Below are 27,439 nucleotides of genomic sequence, written 5' to 3'. Positions count from 1 at the left end.
AGTCATTTTTGCCCGGACAGTATATGTATGGCAGATTATATGACAGACTATTCAATAATATGAAAACGACTGAAATGAAATGTTAAAATATATAAGGACAAAAAAATGATTGAGCATGGACACCAAACTAAAGAAGTGTTCATGTAATTCCACACAGCTGGGGAAGAAAGCAAAAAGTGACCAAGACTTTTTTTTGTATCTCAGATTATTATTATTTTTTTTAAAATATCAATTGCCAAAACCATAATGTTGCAATGATAAAAAGAAAACTTGAACTACCTGTAATCAGCTAATCAAGACAGCCAGGACACAATGTTGAAATCTTTCAAATCAAGGTAAATGGCATCTTGTCATATGTCAGGTTTGAAAACATGGATGCAGCAGGCCCATGTAACACCATTTGTTTAAAACAATGTCAGTGGTGAATCTGACCAAAGACTGAAGACAGTATGAAAAACACAGTGGCCAGTTGTCTGAATTTTTATATCTCTGCCATATATACAACTCGCCTTTATTGCCTGTCACGCATCACTTACTGGGCTGCCAACTAAGCATTATCCTTTAAATGTACTCTTCCAAATTCCTACACAACGGCCAACACAAATCATCCATCACTACCCAAATCTCTTTCATGCCCTTCCCCTCAATATAACCAATGATGTAGACTAGAGGACATCTTCAAAACACATCTCAATATGAAAACTCCTATGCATCTCTTTGTGGCTTGAAGGTCCGACCCAAACACAACATTCAAGAACCAAATGCCTCTAAGCACACTGTTTGAAAATCTGAGAATATCTGATGCACTTCTGGACCACCAGAAAATGTGCTAGCCGTAACAATCTCCCACATCAGAAAATGTGCTATCTATACTATCAAGTTGAACCATTGCACAGAGTGTGCAACACTTCAGAACCCACTCCTTTCATCAGTGAGTCACAGATTTCTGTGGCACTAAAAACTAATTTTTTCATATGCCCTTTCCATCCGCTACACCTGCTGCTGAAGGTCTTCTGTCCAAGGCTGCAGTTGTCAAGTGATGTGTCTATCAGGCTTACTCTCTTGCATAGATTTTTTTCGTCCTTACGGAACGGGCCTATATCTAGATCCTCCGTAACATTCTTTGCCTCAATGGACGCCCATGAGGTTTATAGCTGCCACGATCTGGACAACCCCATCAGCGCTGAGCAATGGCGTCACCACTAAGGGCACCGTCGCACTGTTCTGCTCCTAATCAGTGTGTTCATCTGTCTCAGAGTAGGATGCGGCTGCCAGAAGTAACTTGGGCTGTCTGTGCTTCCCCATTTTGTAGTCGAGGATAAGGGGAGGGGGGGAAAGTAGATGGTGTCTCACCCCTCACTCCCTGGCCTGTCTTGTTACAGTACACTTCAAAAGTCAGGGAGAAGAGGTGTCCCCCCATTTGTTGTGTAGATAGCGCTCGGGCAGCCAGCTTGCTCAGGTGTAGTAGCGCAGCATGAGCAGCTGCCTGCTCCCTGGAGGGTCCGGCATGAACATGTGCTGTCACGTTAAGTTAACATACAGTGTCCCTGTTCTCTGTACATGTTCAGGAAGTCCACTCAGTTCAGAGTCTCCAGAAGGTGCTGCCAGAGGCCTACTCACCCCCTTACAGAGTGGTACCCCTTCTGGGTTCAGACATTGTATCTAACCCCGGCACAACCACCCTGATTGACTTCATTAGAAAAATCACCAAAAGTTGATCTTAATTCACTGCAAGAGGGGAAGTTACCTGCATGCAACCGTATGGTGCTGGCTATGGTGGTAGGGTTCGCACAGCTCTGCTGTCTGATTGACAGTGACAACATCAGTAATGTCAAATTCACACCTAAAGGTCTGCCCTAAACATCATTTGTCTCTCGTATCATGCAGCATCCATCATCTGCCCCATCAACTGCTTATCTCATCGGCAGTTCTGCCACAAGCGCACTACCACAGATTATTCTAGAGGCTAACAGCTCTTGTCTTGCTCAAAATACATCACATGGTCTGAGCATGACAACCCAGTCAGTAGCAAGTCCAACACAGGCAGCCTCACATGTGGGCGTCTCAGCACATACAATGGAGCAGCACTGGCCAAAGCCAAACCTGGAACTAATCTCAAAATGCCCTTTAAGTCCTCAAGCCGCTACGTGGGACCAGGCAAAAGTGGGAAGCATAGTTCTGCTTCCCCAACGAAACCTTTCCAACTGAACAGCTACACTCTGCCCAAGGCTGTTTGCGTGGAGCTGAACGATCATCATTACTGGAGCAGTCACTCATTTCCAGAGGAGCCCTGTAACCATGGTCTAAGCAGCAGTGCCAGCCCCAGACCTCCCTTTGCAGTACTGGGGCACCATCTGGACACAGCTCCCGCAGACCCTTAATTAGCATTCAGAATAATTGCAGGATATGCAGGAGCATGAGTGGAAAGAAAACAAAGGTGAATCTCCTAATACTTCCCATATTATTAAAGGGATTACCTAACTAAAACGCCTTACAGAAAATATGGAGAACTGAAGGAATAGTCTGTCTTTTTGGTATTTTGGAGGGTTCAGAACGATCCAATAGGATTTCATTTCTACAGTCAGTGATACCCTCGATCCTAAATCTTCTGTCATCTACTCCTTTGTCTATTCAACAGGCTCATCGTCTAGGACCTCAACCTTCATATGGCATCAGTGCTCGCCCCAGAGGAACCATCAATCTTTTTCTACAGTTCACCAAATTGTCACATCCTCTTTCTGTTGCTAAGGTGGGCTCTCTTCACTAGTCAGGTCATAAGGTGTTTTTCACGCAAGATGCTTCTTCTGCCACAGCAGCTTGCCAAAAACAATTTTTAGACCTCTGCCCTCAACTAAGATCCATGAATATTCGATATGGCCTACTTTATCCATGTCCTTTTAAAATAACTTTCAAAGGGAAATCATACTCTTTCGCAGAACGTGCAGAAATACAAACTTTTTTTTAATTATTTTTATATTTTTTTTTTACACTAGGACCGTCCTCTATCACAATATCAACTTTTTAATGCTCAGAGAGGTTTATTACATTGAATTTAGATTCAAAGTCAATTATTTTATTTATTGTTACACTAACTACTGTTAAGCTCTGTTTCTCATGATATTTCAGTTTTATCATCTGTATTTTAAAGCTGTGTTCTCAATGATCCACTTACTTGTCTCCACTTAGGACTCCATTGTGGATAACCTGTATCGTCTCCCTCACTGTCTTGCTTATTGCATCCCCCGTGTAATTCCTCATCTGTTCAGTAGTAAGTCCAGTTCTTATCTCTCAGGTTCGTATCATCAGAACATGTGTACATTTGGTTTTATTTGTCTTCTTGTGAATCTGCTTTCCATTACTCTGTTTTCTTTCCACTCATGCTCCTGCATATCTCTTTCACTTATCTCAATACCTTCATGCCAAAGTTGCGTTGCCTGCCTTTCTTTGGTATTCCGCTGTCCCTATTCCTAATGGGCAGTCTCTTGACTTTTTTTCTCCTTCAGCATGCCTGGACATTGTCCCTATTATGTCATACTTAAAAAAATCTTTTTTTTTTTTTCAGAGGTCATATCTCCAACTTTATCTTTCCACTTATCTTTATCTCTTTTTGTTTCCTTTTTGTCTTTATTTGTTCTGAAAGTTTTCTTAGGCCTTACATTTGAATTTATTCATAGATTGTACATGCTTAATCCAGGTGATACAACTCACATCACATGGAATGTTAAGGGGCTTGATAAAACCCATTAAGCAGCAGTGAAATAATTTATCACATAACTGAGCTTGCATCAGATAATCTTTTACTGGGAGGAGATTTCAATCAAGTCTCTGATCTTTTCCTTGGCAGATGTTCCAACTCATGCTTTTCCCAATGCCTCAGAGACAGCTTTCAGTTCTCTCATTTCCCAGCATTCACTTTCTGATTCATGGCGATTATACAATCCTGACCAACTAGAATATTCATTTTACTCACCCACTCACCATTCAATCCAAATTGGTTTATATTTTCCTTAGCAAAAGTCAAATGCAACATTTTGTTAATTCGGAGATTGGAGCTATTCTAATCTCAGATTAAGCTCCAGTTTTCACTGATCTTGACATGCTTCCCAAAAGAACAAACAAATCTTCTTAGAGATTTAACAACTCACTCCTTTCAGATGCCACTTTTCATGAATCTTATACGGGCTTCGTCAATTTTTTCAGTTTAGTGACATTGATCAAACATCATTCCAGGTTCTCTGGCATGCTTTCAATGCAGTTAAAAGGATTAATTACTAGCTACAATCATTCAAAAAATAAACTAGCTCAACAAAATTGAATGTCTATACTGACCAATGTTAAATCTCTCAAACATGCCTACTATACCAGCAATAACTACAACCAGGTTCTTAACGCCTTAGTCAATGCTAAATTCCCATTAAAAAAAATTCACAACTGAACAAACTTCCACCACACTTCTACAAATCAATGCAAGATATTATGGTGTAAACAATAAAGCAGATGCACTTCTCCGCTTGTTATCTCAAATGCAGAAAAGAAAAAATATTACTTAAATCTATCACTAACCAAAATGGTGAAAAACTGTTCAGAGATCACAATATTGCAGAGTGTTTGCATCATACTACCAGGATTTATATACTCTGGACAGCATACCATCAGAGGAAGCACTCCTCTCTTACGTTTCTACCTTTAAGTACAAGCTACTTACCTTTGGTAACAATATATCTGGTAAAGACATTCTAGTTGCAGATTCCTTACCTATGAATTTTCCCCCAGTCGTCAGACTGGATCCGGAGATTTTTTTCTTTGAGCAATACCCTTGCTTGTCGGTAGGTGGCTTTGGTCAACTCCACGGGCGTCAGTCATCGTGATGACGTCGTGAGTAGTACATACACACCGCCTCAGCGCAGTGACGTCAGTTTCTTTTCACGACTTTCAAAGTCAAAGTGCAGCGCCGCGAAGAACACTGAGATTGGTGTGCCACACCTAAGGCCCTGAATGGGGAAGCCCTGTCCTTAGAAATCAGTTTGCAAGCAGGGCAGAGGGGTGGGTCAGTAATGAATCTGCAACTACAGGGAGTGCAGAATTATTAGGCAAGTTGTATTTTTGAGGATTAATTTTATTATTGAACAACAACCATGTTCTCAATGAACCCAAAAAACTAATTAATATCAAAGCTGAATATTTTTGGAAGTAGTTTTTAGTTTGTTTTTAGTTTTAGCTATGTTAGGGGGATATCTGTGTGTGCAGGTGACTATTACTGTGCATAATTATTAGGCAACTTAACAAAAAAAAAATATATACCCATTTCAATTATTTATTATTACCAGTGAAACCAATATAACATCTCAACATTCACAAATATACATTTCTGACATTCAAAAACAAAACAAAAACAAATCAGTGACCAATATAGCCACCTTTCTTTGCAAGGACACTCAAAAGCCTGCCATCCATGGATTCTGTCAGTGTTTTGATCTGTTCACCATCAACATTGCGTGCAGCAGCAACCACAGCCTCCCAGACACTGTTCAGAGAGGTGTACTGTTTTCCCTCCTTGTAAATCTCACATTTGATGATGGACCACAGGTTCTCAATGGGGTTCAGATCAGGTGAACAAGGAGGCCATGTCATTAGATTTCCTTCTTTTATACCCTTTCTTGCCAGCCACGCTGTGGAGTACTTGGACGCGTGTGATGGAGCATTGTCCTGCATGAAAATCATGTTTTTCTTGAAGGATGCAGACTTCTTCCTGTACCACTGCTTGAAGAAGGTGTCTTCCAGGAACTGGCAGTAGGACTGGGAGTTGAGCTTGACTCCATCCTCAACCCGAAAAGGCCCCACAAGCTCATCTTTGATGATACCAGCCCAAACCAGTACTCCACCTCCACCTTGCTGGCGTCTGAGTCGGACTGGAGCTCTCTGCCCTTTACCAATCCAGCCCCGGGCCCATCCATCTGGCCCATCAAGACTCACTCTCATTTCATCAGTCCATAAAACCTTAGAAAAATCAGTCTTGAGATATTTATTGGCCCAGTCTTGACGTTTCAGCTTGTGTGTCTTGTTCAGTGGTGGTCGTCTTTCAGCCTTTCTTACCTTGGCCATGTCTCTGAGTATTGCACACCTTGTGCTTTTGGGCACTACAGTGATGTTGCAGCTCTGAAATATGGCCAAACTGGTGGCAAGTGGCATCGTGGCAGCTGCACGCTTGACTTTTCTCAGTTCATGGGCAGTTATTTTGCGCCTTGGTTTTTCCACACGCTTCTTGCGACCCTGTTGACTATTTTGAATGAAACGCTTGATTGTTCGATGATCACGCTTCAGAAGCTTTGCAATTTTAAGAGTGCTGCATCCCTCTGCAAGATATCTCACTATGTTTGACTTTTCGGAGCCTGTCAAGTCCTTCTTTTGACCCATTTTGCCAAAGGAAAGGAAGTTGCCTAATAATTATGCACACCTGATATAGGGTGTTGATGTCATTAGACCACACCCCTTCTCATTACAGAGATGCACATCACCTAATATGCTTAATTGGTAGTAGGCTTTCGAGCCTATACAGCTTGGAGTAAGACAACATGCATAAAGAGGATGATGTGGTCAAAATACTCATTTGCCTAATAATTCTGCACTCCCTTTAGAATATGTCTCTACCAGATATATCATTACCGAAGGTAAGTAACGTGTACGTCTGATAGAGACCTCTAGTTACAGATTCCTTATCTTAGAATAGATACCCAAGCAATGCCATCCTCGGAGTTGGGCTGTGAACTGAGATCATACTAGAAAGTCCTGCAGGACCGACCAAAGTAGCCGTCCCGACGAACCCGACTATCCAGGCAGTAATGTTTAGTAAACGTGTGCAAGGATGCCCACATAGCTGACTGGCAGATATCTAGGACAGGAACTCCACATGGCAACGTAGTGGAGGCAGCAGTTGCTCTGATGGAATGAGCATGCAAGCCCTCAGGGGGTTGCTTCTTAGCCAAAGCATAGCACATCTTGATGCAAAGTAGTACCCATCGAGAGATGGTACATTTTTGCACCGCCTTCCCTTTCTTTGCACCCACATATCCAACAAAGAGCTGATCGTCCACCCAGAATCTTTAGTACGATTGAGATAGAACACCAATGTTCCTTTTGGATCCAGACAGTGGAGTCTCTCCTCTTCATGAGGAGGATGCGGAGGTGCGTTAAAAAGTAGGCCAGGTGATGGACTGGCCTACATAAAAAGGTGTAACGACTTTGGGAAGGAAGGAAGCCTTAATCTGTAACACCACTTTGTCAGGGTGTGCAGACAAAAACTGGGGGCTTAGAAAATAGAACCTGAAGCTCACTCTGCGAGCAGAAGTAATGGCAAAAAAAACAGTTTTGAGAATAAGGAGCCGTAAGGGACAATTGTGTATCTGTTCAAGGGGAGTACACATTAAGTAAGTAAGCACAAGATTGAGGTCCCACTGAGGCATTATAAATGAAGTGGGAGGAAACAAATGGGTGAGACCCTTAAGGAATCTACTAACAATAGGAGATTTAAAGAGTGAAGGCTGATCAGGCAACCTAAGAAAGGCTGAAATAGCCGATAACCTTTAAGGGCGCCCAAAGCAGAGCCCTGCTGGGCTAAAGAGAAAATGAAAAAAGAACCTCAGAAAGAAGAGGGGAGGGGAAGGAATAAACATTTGTTGGTACACCATACCACAAATTCATGCCAACGACAGATGTATACCATTTTGGAGGAGGGACGCCGGGCTGCCAAGATAACATCACAGACTTCAAGTGGAAGGTCAAAAACAAACAACTGCCACACAGAATGGACAGGTTCGGGTGCTGAACCGTCCCCTGCTGCTGCGACAAGAGCCTCCCTTTGAGGCAGTCTGAGTGGAGGATCGGTGGCAATGCTCAATAGCTCTGGATACCATACTCTCCATGCCCAGTCCGGAGCCAAGATGACTTGGGACCGGATGTTCCTGATCTTCTTGAGAACTCTGGGTAGAAGTGGTATAGGCGGAAAGGAAGCCGGGGTTCCACTCGAGACGAAAAGAGTCTGAGCAAGCATCGCCTTGGAAACTCCAACGTGCAAAACATCTGACATTTGCATTCTCTGTGCAGGCAAACAGATCTAACCAAAGCTCTCCCCATTGCTGAAAGACCTTGTGCCACCTCTGGATGGAGACCCATTTGTGATCGGCTATGGATCACTGGCTAAATTTGTCTGCTCTGGCGTTCAGAAAGCCTACCAGATTTTTGAACCACCAGGCTAATGTCCTGATGTGCCAGCCATGTTGTAGGAGGCTGGCCTGGTTTGTAGTGGGTACCTAAGGTACTTACACCTTATACCAGGTCCAGCTATCCCTTATTAGTGAAATGTAGGCAGTGTTCTAGCAGCTTACGCTGTCTAGGGGTAGCAGTAGCAGAGCAGCCAAGGCTGAACTAGGAGACATGCAAAGTGTAGGAAGTTGGCTCCGTATATACTATTTCAAAGTAAGTAATAGTGTGCACAGAGTCCAAGGGTTCCCCTTAGAGGTAAGATGGTGGCAAAATTAGATAATTCTAATGCTCTATTTTGTGGTAGTGTGGTCGAGCAGTAGGCTTATCAGAGGTTAGTGTTATGCATTTGTTGTACACACACAGGCAATAAATGAGGAACACACACTCAAAGACTTACTCCAGGCCAATAGATTTTTATTTTGAAAAATCTCTTTTCAGGTTCCAGATTTACAGTAAACACTTTAAATGTAAGGTACTTCACTTAGATACTTTAGGAAATTTGAATAAAAGCAATATCATGTACAGTCTTTGTAAAAATGGAAATATGCTATTTTCAAAGTGGGCACTGTGCAAAAATCAACAGTTCTTGGGGAGGTAAGTAAACGTTAGATTAGGAGGTAAGTAAAACACTTACAAGTCTCAGTTCTGGGGCATTGGCAGCCCACAGTTGGGGGTTCAAGGCAACCCCAAAGTTACCACACCAGCAGCTCAGGGCCGGTCAGGTGCAGAGGTCAAAGAGGTGCCCAAAACATAGGCACCTATGGAGAACAGGGGTGCTCCGGTTCCAGTCTGCCAGCAGGTAAATACCTGCGCCTTGGGGGGCTGACCAGGGGTGATTTGTAGAGCACAGGGGGCCACAAGTAGCCACACAAAACACACCCTCAGTGGCACAGGGGCGGCCGGGTGCAGTGGGCAAAGCAGGCGTCTGGTTTCAGGTAGGAAAAAATGGAGGAACCCGGGGGTCACTCTAGCGGTGCAGGCAGGCACAGGTGGGGCTTCTCGGGACAGCCACCACCTGGGTTAGGCGGAGGGTCACCTGGGGGTCATTCCAGCGTTGAAGTTCGGTTTCTTCAGGTCCTGGGGTCTGTGGGTGCAGTGTTGGTTCCAGGCGTCGGGTCCCTTATTACAGGCAGTCGCGGTCAGGGGGAGCCTCTGGATTCTCTCTGCAGGTGTCACTGTGGGGGGGGGGGGGGGGGGGGAAATCAGTGGGGTCGTCTCTGGTTACTCACGGGCTCGCAGTCGCCGGGGAGTCCTCCCTGTGGCGTTTGTTCTCTGGATCTCGAGCCGGGGGCGTCAGGTGCAGAGTGTGAAGTCCCACGCTTCCGGTGGGAAATGTGCAGTCTTTGAAAGTTGTTTCTTTGTTGCAAAGAAGTAGCTGGTTTTGAACAGGGCCGCTGTTCACAGGAGTTTCTTGGTCCTTTAGTCCAGGGCATTCCTCTGAGGCTTCAGAGGTCGCTGGTCCATGTCAGGTGAGTCGCTGGTGCAGGTTTTCGAAGCTGGAGACATGCCGGTAGGGCTGGGGCCAAAGCAGTTGTCATCTTCCTCCTCCTCTGCGGGCTTGTAGGTCAGCAGTCCTTGTTTCTTCAGGTTGCAGGAATTTGATTTCCTGGGATCTGGAGTGCCCTTAAATACTGAATTTAGGGGTGTGTTTAGGTCTGGGAGGGCAGTAGCCAATGGCTACTGTCCTTGAGGGTGGCTACACCCTCTTTGTGCCTCCTCTCTGTGGGGAGGGGAGCACATCCCTAATCCTATTGGGGGAATCCTCCAAACACAAGATGGAGGATTTCTCAAGGCAGGGGTCACCTAAGCTCAGGACACCTTATGGGCTGTCCTGTCTGGTGGGTGGTGACTGTTTTTCTCATTATCTCCTCCAGCCTTGCTGGCAAAAGTGGGGGCAGTGGCCGGAGGGGCAGGCATCTCCACTAGCTGGGATGCCCTGGGGCGCTGTAACAAAAGGTGTGAGCCTTTGAGGCTCACCGCCAGGTGTTACAGTTCCTGCAGGGAAGGTGTGAAGCATCTCCACCCAGTACAGGCTTTATTCCTGGCCACAGTGGCAAAGGCACTCTCTCCATGTGGCCAGCAACATGTCTGGTGTGTGGCAGGCTGGCAGAAACTGGTCAGCCTACACTAGAAGTCGAATTGGTATTCAGGGGGCATCTCTAAGATGCCCTCTGGGTGTATGTTGCAATAAATTGCACATTGGCATCAGTGTGCATTTATTGTGCTGAGAAGTTTGATAAACTTCCCAGTTTTCAGTGTAGCCAGTATAGAACTGTGGAGTTCGTGTGAAACTCCCAGACCATATACTCATATGGCTACCCTGCCCTCACAATGTCTAAGGTTTTACTTAGACACTGTAGGGGCATAGTGCTCATGCACATATGCCCTCACCTGTGGTATACTGCACCCTGCCTTAGGACTGTAAAGCCTGCTAAAGGGATGACTTACTAATGCCATAGGCAGTGTGAGGTTGGCATGGCACACTGAGGGGAGTGCCATGTCGACTTAGTCATTTTCTCCCCACCAGCACACACAAACTGTGAGGCAGTGTGCATGTGCTGAGAGAGGGGTCCCCGGTGTGGCATAAGACATGCAACAGCCCTTCGGAACCTTCCCTGGCATCGGGGCCCTTGGTACCAGGGGTACCAGTTACAAGGGACTTACCTGAGTGCCAGGGTTGTGCCAATTGTGGAGACAAAGGTACAGTTTAGGGAAAGAACACTGGTGCTGGGGCCTGGTTAGCGGGGTCCCAGCACACTTTCAAATCATAACTTAGCATCAGCAAAGGCAAAAAGTTAGGGGGTAATCATGCCAAGGAGGCATTTCCTTACACATAGCTCCTGCAATACCACTTACACGGTACTTATACTCAATAAAAGACAATCAGTGTTACCAAAAATAAAGGTACTTTATTTTAGTGGCACAAGGCCAAACATATCTTGGAGGCAATACTCCTTCTGGAGGGAAGTATTATACACAATATATACACTAGTAATCAAAATCAGGTAAGTAAAAAGTCATAGAATAGTGCAAACAGTGAAAAACAAAATAGATTACTATAGGCCTAAAGGCAACACAAACCATATACTAAAATAGTGGAATGTGAAAGTCAGATTGCCCCCTTGGCAAGTGTAGTGTGTAGAGGGATTCTGGAAGTGTAAGAAAACACTAAAGGTAAGTAAAATACCCCATCCCAGAGCCCAGGAAAACAGGAGTAAAGTATAGCAAGTTCCTTCAGAACACAATAGAAGTCATGGTGAAGGATTATGCATGAATCAAGCAAGACTGCAAGAAACCAACAATGGATTCCTGGACCTGAAGACCTGTGGAGAGAGGTGACCAAGTCCAGAAGTCGATGAAGAGTCCAGGAAGAACAGGAGCCCCTGCCCACCTGGAGGAAGGTGCAAAAGTGGAATCTCCAGTTGGAAGAAAAGTACAGAAATGCACCAAAGATGATAGCTGCAGGTTCCTGCTTGGTGCGGGAGATGTCCAACGTCGAGTCGTTGGATGCAGGTTGTTTGCGTCACTGGATTCTGCCAATAAGCCTTGGTTCATGCAAGAACATGTTTTGCGTCAAAGAGGGGCTGCCCAGACCCAGGAGGGAACTGGAGGTCTCAACTCAGACTGAGGAGACAGAGGGGGTTCTCAGCACTTCAGAGAGCCCCCAGAAGAACAGGCATCACCCACAGGAGTCCCAGGACACGGGGACAAAGGAGTTGCAAAGTGCAGCCGTTGCAGCACTACACAGCAGGATCCCACGCCGACGAACTCAGGGAGCTGAGCGTCACAGGACAGAGTGCAGAGGACCTGGGCTACATTGTGCACGAAGAACTTTAGGAAGAATTGCACAGAAGCCCAAGCGATGCACAGGGGTACTGTCCGGCACAGGGAGGCAAGCCCTTACCTCAACCAAATTTAGACAGCTGGACCTTTGGACAGTTATGATCACTTCAGTCCACCACCCGTGTTCCAGGGATCACGCTCGACAGGAGGAGTCCCAGAGTACCAGTCGTCATTACAGAGAGGTGCCTGCTGAAGCAGGGCAGTGACTCCATCACTCCATGGGAGATTCCTTCGGTTCGTCTGGTGCAGGATGAAGTCAGGCAGTACTCAGACCGTGCACAACCTGGAACCTGTTGCTGGCAGGAGCTAGAGTTGCAGTACCCTTCTTGGATACTATGTTGCAGTTGTAGAGTTCCTGGAGCAGTTCTGCGGTTGATCCGAAGGTAGAAGGTGAAGCAGAGGGGCCCTGCTGGGAGTCTTGCAAAACTGAATCTGGGGAAACACCCAGAGAAGAGACCCTAAATAGCCCTGAGAGGAGGACTGCTCACCTAATCAGGCGGGGTCTCTGACATCACTTGCTGGCACTGGCCACTCAGATACTCCCAGAGTTCCCTGACCATCCTGAAAACAAGATGGCAGAACCCAGGGACACTCTGGAGGAGCTCTGGGCACCACCAATGGGGTGGTGATGAACAGGGGAGTGGTCAATCCCCTTTCCTTTGTCCAGTTTCGTGCCAGAGCAGGGACTGGGGGTCCCTGAACCAACGTAGACTGGATTATGCAAAGGAGGGCACAGTTGGTGCCCTTCAAAGCATTTCCAGAGGCTCTGGTAGGATACCACTCCCATGCCTGTAACACCTATGTCCAATAGGAAAGGGTGCAACACCCCTCTCCTAAAGGAAATTCATTGTTCTGCCTTATTGGGAGTGAGCTGCTCAATCCCCAGGAGGGCAGAAACTCGTCTGTGAGGTGGCAGCAGCTGGGGCTGCAGTGGAAACCTCAGAGAGCTGGTTTGGCAGTTCTGGGGGTCTATGGTGGAGCCCTCAGGGTGCATGGAATTGCCCCCCATATCAGATTTGGATTGAGGGTTCAATTTCATAATCGTAGACACGTCACATGGCCATATTCGGACTTACCATTGTGAAGGTACAGATATGTATTGACATATGTAGTGCACACTTATAATGGAGTCCCACACTCACAAAGTCCGGGGAATTGGCCCTAGACAGCGTGGGGGCACCTTTGCTAGTGCAAGGGTGCCCTCACACAGTAACTTTGCACCTAGCCTGCAGTAAATGAAGGTTAGACATATAGGTGACTTATAAGTTATCTGGTGCAGTGAAAATGTGCACTATTGCACTCAGGCTGCAGTGGCAGTCCTAAAGGAGTGTTTGTAGGCGCTCTTTATGGGTGGCAAAAGAAATGCTGCTGCACATAAGGATCTCCTGGAACCCCAATGCCCTGGGTTCCTACGTACCATATACTAAGGACTTAAGGGGGTTCCAGTATGCCAATCTGAACTGGAATACAGAGTCACTAAAATGACTAAACTATAGTGACAAATTTGGGAAACAGAGAGAGCATAATCACTGGAATTCTGGTTAGCAGAACTCCAGTGACAGTCAAGCATACTGACAACACATATAGGTCACAAACTATGAGCACTGGGGTCCTGGCTAGCAGGATCCCAGTGAGACAGTAAAAACACACTGACAAACACTGACAAACAGGTAAAAAATGGGGGTAACCATACTAGAAGAATCCACCTTCCTACACATGTCCAGAGACGCAGTGCCTCCTGACAAAATGTCCAGGACCCTACTCCGCCCTGTTTGTTGCAGTACCACATGGCGTTAGTGTTATCTGTGAACACACTTGCACTACTTTCCCTCTGAGAGCAGGAAGAAATGCTTTCAATGCAAGCCTGATCACCCGGAGCTCCAGAAGATTAATATAGATCCCAGACTCCGCCGGACACCAGAGGCCTTTGATCTCCGCCTCCCCCATGTAGCCGCTCCATCCCAGAAGTGACGCATCCGTCACTATGGATAGTTCTGGTTGGGGAAGGGAGTGTGGCAGGTGATGGCGAATCCAGCCGCCAACTGGACCGGAGTGAGGGGACGGACCAGGAGGGTTGAGAGGATGCAGCAGGGGCAGGGATGGGCAGGGCAAACCTCTAGTTCCCTGCCACACGACCACGTGGGATTCCACGTCCCCGCCGCAACAGAACAGCATGGGTGGCACGGTGGCTGGAAAAGTGACGCGACAGAGCCCCTTCCGTGGCCACAAAAGGGGCTAAAGTTGGACTGTTGGGGACGAGGAGCAGTGGAAAGGCCGAGGGTCTGAGTCGTAGCCCAGGAGTTCTTGAACTCTCCAAATCCGAGTCCACCTTGTCTCCAAAGAGACGGGAGACATCAAAGGGCATGTCCATAAGAGACTGTTGGACATCCACAGAGAAATAATATGTACGTAACCAGGTGTGGAGCCTCAAAGACACTGTTGTCGCAACTGATATACCTAGATAGTTGGTCGTGTCCAGCCCACATCTGATAGTAAACTTTGCCACATCTCTCCCATTGGTGTCAGGTGGGAGAAGATAGCACAGGCCTCCTCTGGTATCTGCGCAGAACTTGCACGACCACATCCCACAGAGTGACAAAAGTCATGCAGTGTTCCCTGACCGCAGTGTGAGACTGGAAGAAGGAAACTTCTCAAATTGTTCCAGCCTCTTTGATTCCCTACCTGGAGGTGCAGAAGGGAACGCGCTTCAGGATGAGGACGTCTGGATGACAAGGCTCTCAGGCGAGGGGTGTTGAGACAGGAATTTAGGATTGTTCAGGCCAGGCCGATGGCAGCATGTGATAGTCCTGTTCACAGGAGCCTCTGTATTGGGTCACGATCAAGTAACCAAAAGGACATTGGTGAGAGCTTCATTGAATGGAAGAGGCTCAGATGTTGAAACACCTCTGTTAGGAGATTAGTCCTGATCTGAACAGTAGGCAGCCCAAGGCTGAGGACCTCAGCCACCCTACTGACTACCATGAAATAAGTTGCTCTCTCTGACGTAGCCACGGTAGGAGGAGACAGCATGCCAGCGTCTGGAGAGGTATCCAGACCACTGGCCTCACCCAACTCCTGTGCCCAGTTCTGGTTAGGGTCAATAATAAGGGTCCAGGGACCCCTCCAATCCATCCTCGAATTCGTACCCATAAGAAAAACTGTCAGAAGCCAACCTGGGGTGACTAGGCCCCATCGAAGGACGTGGCGTCAGCCTATGCCAGTCCGACTAGAAGTTGTCAGGGATCAGGACTGGGTCGATGGTGGGCACCACCGAAGTCTGCAGCATCGAAAATTAAACCGGCGCCGGGGAAGGTCTCAATGGCATGACCGGCGAAGATCCGAGAGGGGATCCAGAGGGGACTTCAGTGGCCAAGCCGAAGCCGCCGGCGCGGAACCTGAAGGCCCCTGACCGAACCCCTTGATCCTAAAGGTGCCATAGCAGGGTCGATCTTCCCTAAAATGAGGCCCATGTGCCTCATAAAACTCCTTTAGTTGGGTAGGGGTTGCCCCGGCTTCTGGAAACTCAGGGAAACGCAGATCGGAACCAGAAGCAGGCTCCGAAGACTGAGGCCTCGAGTGTTGATGCTCCTCCCACGTCGCATCAGCCAAGCGACAGAGTGAAGTCGAAGGATGACTGGTTCTCTTCGACGACTTCTTCTTACCTTGACCCGAAGACTTTGAAGAAGAGTGGGGGTGGCTCCGCGACAGGTCTCAAGACCTTACCCTCAAGCGAGACCGAATAACAGGCCGCCATAAACTTGAGGGACCACTCCCCCAAGGCCTTCACGTGCATGGCCCGGCACTCTGAGCACAACTTTGGGTTGTGGTTGTGCTCCAGGCGCCACAAAAAGACCCGATGCAGATCCGTCACCGACATCATGCAGAGACAGTCCTCGCACAGTTTGAAACCAGTCTTTGGGGACATCCCTCGAAACAAAAAACTCACCAAGAAGTGGACAAGAGTCAAAGTTGGTCAAATATTGACCAAGGGTAGCTTTCTCGGGTTCAGTGCTTGGCACGGAAAGGAAAGAACTGACATCACTGCACTGAGGAGGCATGTAAGGAAATGCCTCCTTGGCATTGTTACCCCCTGACTTTTTGCCTTTGCTGATGCCAAGTTATGATTTGAAAGTGTGCTGGGACCCTGCTAACCAGGCCCCAGCACGCACCAGTGTTCTTTCCCTAAACTGTACCTTTGTCTCCACAATTGGAACAACCCTGGCACCCAGATAAGACCCTTGTAACTGGTGCCCCTGGTACCAAAGGTCCTGATGCCAAGGAAGGTCTCTAAGGGCTGCAGCATGTCTTATGCTATCCTGGGGACCCCTCACTCAGCACATGCACACTGCTTGCCAGCATGTGTGTGCTGGTGGGGAGAAAATGACTAAGTCGACATGGCACTCCCCTCAGGGTGCCATGCCAATCTCACACTGCCTGTGGCATAGGTAAGTCACCCCTCTAGCAGGCCTTACAGCCCTAAGGCAGGGTGCACTATACCACAGGTGAGGGCATATGTGCATGAGCATTATGCCCCTACAGTGTCTAAGCAAAACCTTAGACGTTGTAAGTGCAGGGTAGCCATAAGAGTATATGGTCTGGGAGTCTGTCAAACAAATTCCACAGCACCACAATGGCTACACTGAAAACTGGGAAGTTTGGTATCAAACTTCTCAGCACAATAAATGCACACTGATGCCAGTGTGCACTTTATTTAAAAAATACACCCAGAGGGCATCTTAGAGATGACCCCTGAAAACATACCCGACTCCAGTGTGGGCTGACTAGTTTTTGCCAGCCTGCCACACACCAGACATGTTGCTGGCCACATGGGGAGAGTGCCGTTGTCACTCTGTGGCCAGGAACAAAGCCTGTACTGGGTGGAGGTGCTTCTCACCTCCCCCTGCATGAACTGTAACACCTGGCGGTGAGCCTCAAAGGCTCACCCCCTTTGTTACAGTGCCACAGGGCATCCCAGCTAGTGGAGATGCACGCCCCTCTGGCCACTGCCCCCACTTTTGGCGGCAAGGCTGGAGGAGATGATGAGAAAAACAAGGAGGAGTCACTCCCCAGTCAGGACAGCCCCTAAGGTGTCCTGAGCTGAGGTGACTCTTACTTTTAGAAATCCTCCACCTTGCAGATGGAGGATTCCCCCAATAGGATTAGGAATGTGCCCCCCTCCCCACAGGGAGGAGGCACAAAGAGGGTGTAGCCACCCTCAGGGCCAGTAGCCATTGGCTACTGCCCTCCCAGACCTAAACACCCCCCTAAAATGAGTATTTAGGGGCTCCCAGAACAGAGGAAGATAGATTCCTGCAACCTGAAGACAAAGGACTGCTGACCTGAAGCCCTGCAGAGAAGATTGGGACGATGACTGCTTTGGCCCCAGCCCTACTGGCCTGTCTCCCCACTTCAAGAAAAACTGCAACAGCGAAGCATCCAACAGGGACCAGCGACCTCTGAAGCCTCAGAGAACTGCCTTGCATCTAAAAGGACCAAGAAGCTCCAGAGAACAGCGGCCTTGTTCAACAAAACTGCAACTTTGCAACAAAGAAGCGACTTTTAAAGACCACACGTTTCCCGCCGGAAGCGTGAGACTTTCCACTCTGCACACCACTCCCCCGGCTCAACCTTCGGAAAACCAACACTACAGGGAGGACTCCCCGGCGACTGCGAGCCCGTGAGTAGCCACAGTTGACCCCCCTGAGCCCCCACAGACACGCCTGCAGAGGAAATCCAGAGGCTCCCCCTGACTGCGACTGCCTGCTTCAAGGAACCTGACGCCTGGAAACCACACTGCACCCGCAGCCCCCAGGACCTGAAGGAACCGAACTCCAGTGCAGGAGCGACCCCCAGGCGACCCTCTGCCTAGCCCAGGTGGTGGCTACCCCGAGGAGCCCCCCCGCGCCTGCCTGCATCGTTGAAGAGACCCCCGGGTCTCCCCATTGATTCCTATTGAAAACCGGACGCCTGTTTGCACTCTGCACCCGGCCGCCCCAGTGCCGCTGAGGGTGTACTTTCTGTGCCTGCTTGTGTCCCCACCGGTGCCCTTCAAAACCCCCCTGGTCTGCCCTCCGAAGTCGTGGGTACTTACCTGCTGGCAGACTGGAACCGGGGCACCCCTATTTCCATTGAAGCCTATGTGTTTTGGGCACCACTTTGACCTCTGTACCTGACCGGCCCTGAGCTGCTGGTGTGGTAACTTTGGGGTTGCCTTGAACCCAAACGGTGGGCTACCTTGGACCCAACTTTGAACCCTGTAAGTGTTTTACTAACCTGTGAACTTAACATTTAATTACCTCCCCCAGGAACTGTTGATTTTTGCACTGTGTCCACTTATAAAATAGCTTATTGCCATTTTTGCCAACACTGTACATGCTATTGTGATAATTCAAAGTTCCTAAGATCACTGAGTGAAATACCTTTCATTTAAAGTATTGTTTGTCAATCTTGAACCTGTGGTTCTGAAAATAAACTAAGAAAATATATTTGTATATATAAAAACCTATTGGCCTGGAATTGTCTTTGAGTGTGTATTCCTCATTTATTGCCTGTGTGCGTGTACAACAAATGCTTAACACTACCCTCTGATAAGCCTACTGCCCAACCACACTACCACAAAATAGAGCATTAGTATGATCTCTTTTTGCCACTATCTTACCTCTAAGGGGAACCCTTGGACTCTGTGCACACTATTTCTTACTTTGAAATAGTATTTACAGAGCCAACTTCCTACACGGCATCTATGTACTACTTCCTACGTCATCAAGGTGACTAAGACACCCACGGAGGCGACTGAAGCAGCCTACCGACACGCAAGGGTATTGCTCGAAGAAAAAATCTCCGGATCCAGTCTGACGCATGGGGGAAAATTTTAAAGTAAGAAATCTGCAAATAAAAGTCTATCGGATGCAGAAATCCACACCCCACACACGTATCTACACTAGAATAACCTATTTTATTCAAAGAAATATAATTTGCACTCCAATCTCGATCAAAAGGTAGAATTTTACCTTCATTTTGCTCAGTTTCTCCTTCCCAAATGCTTTGGACTTCATCTATCTACTCAAAGCGTACTCTAGGCTCCTTTCTAGAAACCACTATACACTGGATTCCTAAGAAAGATCGTGATCCGACTCACTGCAAAAATTATAGACCATTACTCTGATTAATGCAGGTTGTAATCGTTTTGCCAAAGCATTAGCTTGTTTACTTCCTTTTATGCCCAACCATGTAGATGTTCCCCAATCTGGCTTCATTCCACATAGAAATTACACAGATAACTCTAGTACCTTCTTAAATATCATTAACAAAGCACATAAGATATAGGAATCACTAGCTGCACTATCTCTAGATGCAGAAAAAGCATTTGATAGGGTGAGCTGAGACTTTAATGAGGGCTTTACAATGGCATGGAATAGGGCCTAATCATCTCTGCCTTATTACTGTATTCCTCTCCTAAATCTTCGATTCTAGTAGATGGCATTAGCTCCTCCTATTTTCCTCTCCAAAGAGGAACAAGTCAAGGCAGTCCCTTACCCCCCTTATTTGGTTTAGTGTTGCAACCCTTCCATCACCAATTGAAACGTTCTGATGACTTCACAGGTTTTTTAATTTAATAATGGCCATATCAAATGTACTGCCTATGCAGATGATATCCTTTTGTTCATGCCACGTCCTAAGATCTCTCTCCCTATTTTTCCCTCAGTAACTTGACCTCTTCTCCACCGTAACCAGATATAAACTAAACAGGGACAAAATAGAGGTATTACCGCTTAATAAATATTGCACAAAAACAGTTTAAGAAGCAAGACTCATGGAACTCCAACAAAAACAAAAGCCTGGGTATCTAGCATGGGCAAACTCAAACATACACTAAAAATTAATTTAGAGGTGCTCTCAAACTCCTACACTTTACCCAGAAATCGTCTCCGCTATTCCTCTGTTGGTGGGGTAGACTTGACACTATCAAAATTATGCTTCCCCCATTATTAATTCTTATCTCATGATGCTTCCTATTCATATACCCAAAAGTTTTTTGGGCTCACTTTACAAACTACTTTCTAAATTATTATGGCATGACAAATCTCCTTGAATCTCTTTCAAAGATTTTAAGTTTTCTAATGTCTTGAATTACCACAAAGCTTTTGGAAATATGAAATTACAACCCAATTTATCTACAATGACTGATGCTCCACAGAAACCCGGGTTCACTCTGGAACAAGCCATGATAACATCTTTCTCACAGAAACAGATTCTTTTCAAGACAAACCCTCCCACATATTAGTGACTTAATACTGTTTCTCAAGTTTGCACCCTTTTGAAACCTTATGTCACTTCCCTCTCTGCTTCAGACCAATTTGTTAAAGCCCAATTTGGTTTAATAAATTGATCAAACAAAACTGAAGAACTTTGCACTGGAATGCATAGCCAAAAGTATCAACCTCGTCTCTCAAATCTATCAATCTGGTTCTACACTTCCTCTCTCTCAATTACCCAATTCATACAATCTTCTGTCTACTATGCATGCTCAGTATCACAAACGTTGTAATCTGATTCAGCAAGTAACTAATACATTTTTCAATACTCCCTCTCCCTCCTGCTCATCTCCTTGTCCACTGACAAATTCCACTCACTCTAAAACTGCACATATATATTTAAAATTCTGATTTAACCTGATCCGATTAGTGCTACAACCCTCACCGAGACACTATGGGAAACAGACTTTGGTTTCTCCTGGTCAACCCTTGTCTGGGATAGAATTTGGAGTAAAATCATTCCACAGTACATACTGCCAATCTTACACATATTCTTTCTATAATAGACTTGCCCCTGCAGGACTACACAAATTTAAACGTATTCAACATTACACCTGTTGGTGCTGCCAAAAACACCCGGGTACAGACTTTTTTTTTTTTTTTTTTTTTTTTTTTTAACATGAGCATACATAGCCTCTTCTTTGGTCTCAATATGGACGTGAATCACAGAAATCAGTGTCATATAGCCTTTTCAATAGAGCTACTGTTTCGTGGCATAGCACATGGTCACTGGAGTTCGCAAAAATCACTTGGAACATTGGTTGATCTCCTTATCTCTATAGCCATATCAATTATTACTTCGACCTGGAAATCTTCAGATAATATTAACCTTCTATGCTGCTGGAATCTTGTATGTTATCACAGACTCGATAATTGATAACTGTAATGAGTCAAGTTTGTAATTAAGTGCACTCAGATTTGGATGTCGCTTACTAAATATTTAACATGCCACGCTAAAAAACATGCATCAACTTGCTCTTGACTGTTTACTTATAATTTCTGCATATAGTTCTTAACTTGTTTATATTCAATGCCTGAATACTGCAAAACGCTGTATTTATTGTTACAAGGCCACAGATACATAATCCTACAATATTTGTTACCATGTCTCGCTTTTCTCCTTATATACAAAATGCTCACTTCTCACGTTTACATTGCTTACTCCAACTTTATATTTCAATAAATTCTATTTCATTTATCTATACAATGTTAAAATTTAACTTACTATTTTGTATCGCAATCTATCTTCATGCCTTATCCTGCTTTTGTTTCATTCAATAAAAAAATTGTTAAACAAAAAAAGAACAATTACAAGCCAAGGTATCACCAGGCAAACAGCCCTGTCTCAACCCAATATCAAATTGTTATTTATTCCTCGATACCCCACACAGGGTCCTCACGCCATCCTGAAGAAGGGTAATTTTCTAAGTCTAATGAAGTCCATCCCGAAACTCAGATATGGGGAGTCAAGGGACAGTTTCAATTGAGTTCCTTACCCAAGGGGTGCACAAAACAGCCTATACTGGTGCCATTTGCCTCTGACCCGCATGCAAAAGATCCTGTTAAGAGGGGGGCAGAGGGGAGGGTGCAACACATGGGGCATCAAAAGCAGTGTTTTCAAAGAAACAGGCTATCCTATGGGTCTCATAATTCAACGGACTGCCAGTTGCACCTAAGCAAGAGACATAATTCATCTAAAAAAATGCATTAGGTCGTATTTTTTGCAAAAGACATAATTCATCTAAAAAAAAAAAGAAAATGCATTAGGTCGTATCTTTTTAGTCTCCAGAGACTGAGCAGACAGAAGCAGGTGACCATTCAAGGGCTGAGCGGAGCTGGCTGCCCTCAATATTATTCCATAGGTACATATGTAAAATCAACACCCAAAAGAGTAAAATGTCCTCTTGCTTGCCATTGGGATGAGAACGCTTTAGGCCGCAGGGGGAGCAAAAAGACTATTGCCCTCTTCAGCTGGGGTGGGGGCATAACTGTGCCCATGGTGGTGGGCAGCCCCACCCCTCAAAAAAGAAAATCCTGGTGCTTTGTGGGCTTTCTGCCCCCCAGGGGGCAACCCAGGGGTAATCACTATCTGTCCCACGGTGGGGAGGAGTTTAGAAAGACTGGCCATTTTTGGGGGTGGGGGCCTTGCCATGCCCATTCTGGGCAGCCCCCAGACTTCTATTAAAAAAATCCTGGTGCATAGTGGACTACTGCCCCATCTGCAGAAAGACTTTAGTCCCATTTATTTTGGGTGGGGGCATAGCCATACATACTATGGGCAGCCTCCAAACCACTTATTTAAGAAACAAAAACTCACAATCCCTGGTACTTAGTGTGTCCCCCCCCCCCCCCCTCCCTGGTGGGACGGTGGTGTAGAGGGCAGGAGTAGGGGATGTAATCCAGGAGCTTTTGCCCCCTTCTGACCGAGTTCCTTAAGATAAGTTGGGGGGGAGCAAAAGCCCTTGCCCAAGAGGCTGCTCCCCCCTTCCTGGAGTATAGTGGTGGATTCCTGTTTGGGGATTGCCCTCTTGCAGTGGTCCCAAAGCAGGAATCCACTAGGTATGGGTACTATTGGAAAGGGAATATTCTCCCTTTGGCAATGATACTGCTCCAATCTGCTTCTATGCTCAGGAGGGCTGAGATGGCCCTGCAAGTACTGAGGCAGAGAATGTGAAATGAGACGATTGGCTCATTTCACTTTCGTTTTCAGGTGAAATTATGATCAGCGCGTGCTGTCCTATCACTGAAAACAAGAAAACAGTGTCAGGAGTGAGGAAGGTCTCCTCTAGCTCCAGAGGCAGTTTCTTTGTAAAGGAAATCCCTCTTGTGCCCGCACCAGAGGGATTTCCAGTGCCATATGTGCAGACATCTGGGAGCAGTCCAATGCACATGAGTACTGTGGTATTGAACAGCTCCCGTCCAATCGACGCATGGAAGTGGTTAAAAGAAACTTGGTTTATCACTGATCAGCCCATCACTGACTTCCTTGGGTTCAGCCTCCAAAGAGCATAAGAACAGCAGGCCTAAAAGAGGCCTCTCACTGTACATCTCCATGAAACTTCAGCTTTTGACTCAACCTAAAGATATGCAAGAGAACTGGCTAAGGCAGTTATGCTGTTAAACTAAAGATCTAACCGCTCTCTCTTGCTAGTGAACACTTACATTAGCCCCTGCTCAAGGGAAAAAATATAAAAATTGATCCATCTTATGTCAGTTACATGCGGACTAGGCAGGGATCATCCCTCAACAGACTATCATAACGGGGGGATTTCAATGTGAACCTTTTTAGAGGCAACAACGCAAAAGCCCCAGAGTTGGCCCTTGATAGTGCGTGGAACATTACAGAACAAATAAGGCTTAAGGTAAGTCCACAAAACCCACTGGAAGAATAGGTGGTAAACCAACTCAACATCTTGGGCTTCAAAGTCCTAAATGGAAGATTTCTACAGGATATTCCACCCAATTGGACAAGGTCAGGTGAAAAAACAGTTCCACCTTGATTACACAATATGTAACGTGGAAATGTTCAATTTAGAGGAAAGTTACAGAATAATACTCTGCTCTGAGAGCAATCATTGCCCCCAAGTTACAAGAGTAAATACCAATGTAACCACAACACTTTGGCCAGTATCACCAGCAAGGGAGCTTCACTGACAACCTTAGACTACTCAAGTGGAGAGATGACTCCCACAGTAAAACCATGACAATGCATAAAAATTACAAGGGGGTCGCCACCGAAATACATCTCCGATGACTGAGTGGACCAATTTTATGACCCTGCAGCTCGCAAAATTTCCGAACACAAGGACAGTTGATACGCAGCCTTTGATCTATCTACAACTGATCCCTCCCACTGCTATGATTGTATGCTCAAAGAAAGCTCTGAACATCAGAATGAGAGTAGTTTGCAAAAATCCAGGCAACAAAGACCTAGTGATTAAGCTCAAGCTTGAACAAAAATGCCTCAAGCAAGCAGTATGGACTGAGAACACCAAACAATGACAAGTGCTGCTTAGTTACATGAGAGTATGATTGCAGCGCTTATTAAGTTAATTTCAACTGCCTGAAAGTTAATTTAAAAAAAAAAAAAAGATGTTAATACTGGGCAGGAAAAACAACAAGGCATGCTACTGGTACCTCAACAGCAGTAAGGTCTCGAAGGAACAGACATCTGGATGTCACTATCGATGCAAGGTGCTTCTTCATCCAGCACATGGAGGCTTTAGAGACAAAGACCCTGGCCCTCCTGTCATCTATTGTAAAACTGTCAAGCCTGTTGTGGTGGTGGTGGGGTGGGGGCTGAGCCCTGACCCACTTCTGACAGTAATGAGTGCAAAAATCATTACATCTCTGGTTTATGGTAGACAAATCCTGCAGGAGACGGATGGCAGGCTTCTAAACAAGCTGGTCACCCTCTCCGACTGCCACAATCTTCATCAGCCTCAGGTCAGACAGGAATTTGGAATTCTTGACGAGCCAATTATAAACTTAGCAGGGTTCTATGCCAAGACACTGGCACCTAATTTACAAAATGAATAAACAAAATCTTTAAGTGTTAGCCGTCCTCCACATTTTCCCTTGTATTAGCAGAACAGTACAAAAAAAAAAAATGAAGCACCTCATCAGTTTGTGGTTTATTACCGTATTATACGGTCAGTAGGTGTCTAGTGTCAAACAGTTGTAGAGATGAGGATTGAACAATGTATTTTAGGATTTAAACTGTAATGAGACTTGATGGGTATACTGGACCCTATGAATGGAATCCCATTATTTAAGTTCATGGAATGCAGCCAATAGTAGTTTGGAAATTAGATGTGTGTTAAGCCCTCCTGCCCTTTGGCATGCAAAAGCATTTCCTATTAGACCGCCAACTTCCATTGTCCATTTTTTTAGTCCTTTTTCGAAGTAATATCTTGGGTTTCATGTGTGGGGAGGTGAAGCTACACTTCCAGCATGTTATCCTCAAGATCACCTTGCTGCTCTTCACCTCAGTGTCAAATGGTGATGCTAGAAATCTGCAACCTTATAGTGGACATTTTTTTTAATGAGACTCAAAATGGTTGCTTTCGTTGCAGCATTCCCAACTGTGATCCGGGTTGATATTTTATACAAAAAGACACATCTAAGTTCACCCAGCCCTTTTATTCCCCCCTCACTTATGGTCAGAAGTTTCACCAGTGAAGATACCTTCCTCTGCCTTCACGTCCATTTGGGGTCATGAGCTTTACTTCCACCATACAATAAATAATATTATTCCCCAAGGGAGGGTACTTGTGTGCTGATGTGGGAAGGAAGGGCAGTTCAGAGATGTGAAACTTGAAAGTGCGCTGACTAAAGTTATTCATTGTCAGACATGGTGGAGTGTTGGTTGCAGTATTTCAATGTCTGTCACAGGGGATAAAAGTGTATATGACCCGAACGAGGTATAGCCTGGCTTAGTGAAAGTAAGCAGAATATGGATAGCTTGATATAGTATATTGCTAGATGTAAACAATTTTAGTTTCTCTACATTAGGTTTTAGAACACTGCAAAGTAATAGCAATAGCGGTCTTCTTCAAACAAAATACCTTCAAACAGAAGAGGGAAGCAGAGCTCAACCTGTGGACCAGGTCCTATGCATGGGTCAGAGCAGAAAGAGAGATCCAGTAGTAACTGATCTTGGTGGCTTTATAGGCTATTCATGCTATGGGTAAAAACATTGGAAAAATGGGGCACAATGGGTGGCAGCAAAGAACAGAAATAGTTTTAGATATTCAAAACAGTAACAGTGGCAATCATTTTTCAACCACATTTTTGTCATTCTCATTTTATAATCATCCTGAGAGAGTAATTAAATCTGTTTCACAGGAACATTAATGATAGAACCTCAGAAAGAAACAGATTAACTTCAATGTGAGTATTGCAAATCAAGGCCATAAAGACCTGATGGCATTAGGCACTCATAATATGGATTACTTCTCAGAAGTACAAATGACATGCTGCACCAATTTTCAAACTGCTTTTTGTGGTGTAAAACTAATCTGCACAATCAACATTTTTTTTTTTTACAGTGACCGATATGTCTCACTTCATACACCTAATATTGAGCTAGTCATGCGGTCGAATTTTGCTTTTGAACTTGCTTGTACTAGGTCATCTGTATGAGATGTGATTTCAATGTGATACAAATTCTGTCTAGAGACTACCAATACTTCACTTCAAATTTCCCTCACAAAAACAAGGATTTAACTCAGGCAATACTCGAGACAAAGCCACAATTGTGCTTTTTCATACATGCCATGGTGTTCTCATTTAGACGTCCTAGGAGGGCAACCTATTGTTCTAATCTACAATTCTTATGCTCCCACACTGAATTTACTGACTAATAACTATATACACCATAATTATTACTGTTCATTTCGGACATGAAGTCTCACATTAGGATTTTAAACCAAAGACAGAACACGGACGGAAAATAGCTACAAGGACCAGTTTTATGGACCACAAAGAACCATCAGTTTCCATGACCATTTTTTTTTAAGCTACAATTTCTACATTATGCCATGATTGTTGTTTCTGATTTTGTTACATACCTAATACTCAGAGGGTGGAATTAGGTATGCAGGGGTGCTGCAGCACCCCCAAAAAATCCAAGCTGGAATTCAGAGGGTGAATGATTAACCCCTTCGCTGCCAGGCCTTTTCCCCTCCAGTGCCGAGCCTTTTTTTGGCTATTTGGGGCAGTTCGGGCTTAGGCCCTCATAACTTTTTGTTCACATAAGCTACCCACGCCAAATTTGCGTCCTTTTTTTCCAACATCTTAGGGATTCTAGAGGTACCCAGACTTTGTGGGTTCCCCTGAAGGAAACCAAGAAATTAGCCAAAATATAGTGAAATTATTATTTTCTTTTTTTTTTAAATGGGAAAAAAGGGCTTCAGAAGGCGGCTCGTGGTTTTTCCCCCTGAAAATGACAAAGGGTTTGCGGTGGCAAGATCACCATCTTCCCAGCTTTCACAAACAGGCAGACTTGAGTTAGAAAACCC

General features: G+C 45.5%; 1 protein-coding gene across 1 annotated transcript in view; it reads right to left on the bottom strand.

Annotated features, from left to right (window-relative positions):
• Positions 1-27,439, bottom strand: part of LOC138298467 (low-density lipoprotein receptor-related protein 2-like) — a 1,267,625-nt gene that overhangs the window by 231,480 nt on the left and 1,008,706 nt on the right. The window lies entirely within an intron of this gene.

Source organism: Pleurodeles waltl, chromosome 1_2 (genome assembly GCF_031143425.1).
Source record: "Pleurodeles waltl isolate 20211129_DDA chromosome 1_2, aPleWal1.hap1.20221129, whole genome shotgun sequence".
Taxonomy (NCBI): Eukaryota; Metazoa; Chordata; class Amphibia; order Caudata; family Salamandridae; genus Pleurodeles; species Pleurodeles waltl.
The sequence above is the reverse complement of the archived record's forward strand: the minus strand, read 5'-3'. Positions and strand labels throughout refer to the sequence as shown.